Raw genomic sequence first — 434 nt, 5'->3', positions numbered from 1 at the left:
AGACACAGTATATAGACAGACAGATAGATATATAGATATATAGATAGACAGACAGACAGACAGACAGACAGACAGTAGATAGACAGTAGATAGACAGACAGACAGATAGATAGACAGACAGACAGACAGATAGATAGATAGATAGATAGATAGGTAGACAGACAGACAGACAGACAGATAGATAGATAGACACAGTAGATAGATAGATAGATAGATAGATAGACACAGTAGATAGACAGATATACAGACAGACGGATAGACAGATAGATAGACAGATAGACACAGTAGATAGATAGATAGATAGATACAGTAGATAGACAGACAGACAGACAGACAGACACAGTAGATAGACAGACAGACACAGTAGATAGACAGACAGACAGATAGATAGACAGACAGTAGATAGATAGACAGACAGACAGACAGAGAGATAG

The sequence above is a fragment of the Leuciscus leuciscus genome, assembly GCF_965113295.1.
Source record: "Leuciscus leuciscus genome assembly, contig: HAP1_SCAFFOLD_355, whole genome shotgun sequence".
In the NCBI taxonomy this organism is placed as follows: domain Eukaryota; kingdom Metazoa; phylum Chordata; class Actinopteri; order Cypriniformes; family Leuciscidae; genus Leuciscus; species Leuciscus leuciscus.
The sequence above is the reverse complement of the archived record's forward strand: the minus strand, read 5'-3'. Positions refer to the sequence as shown.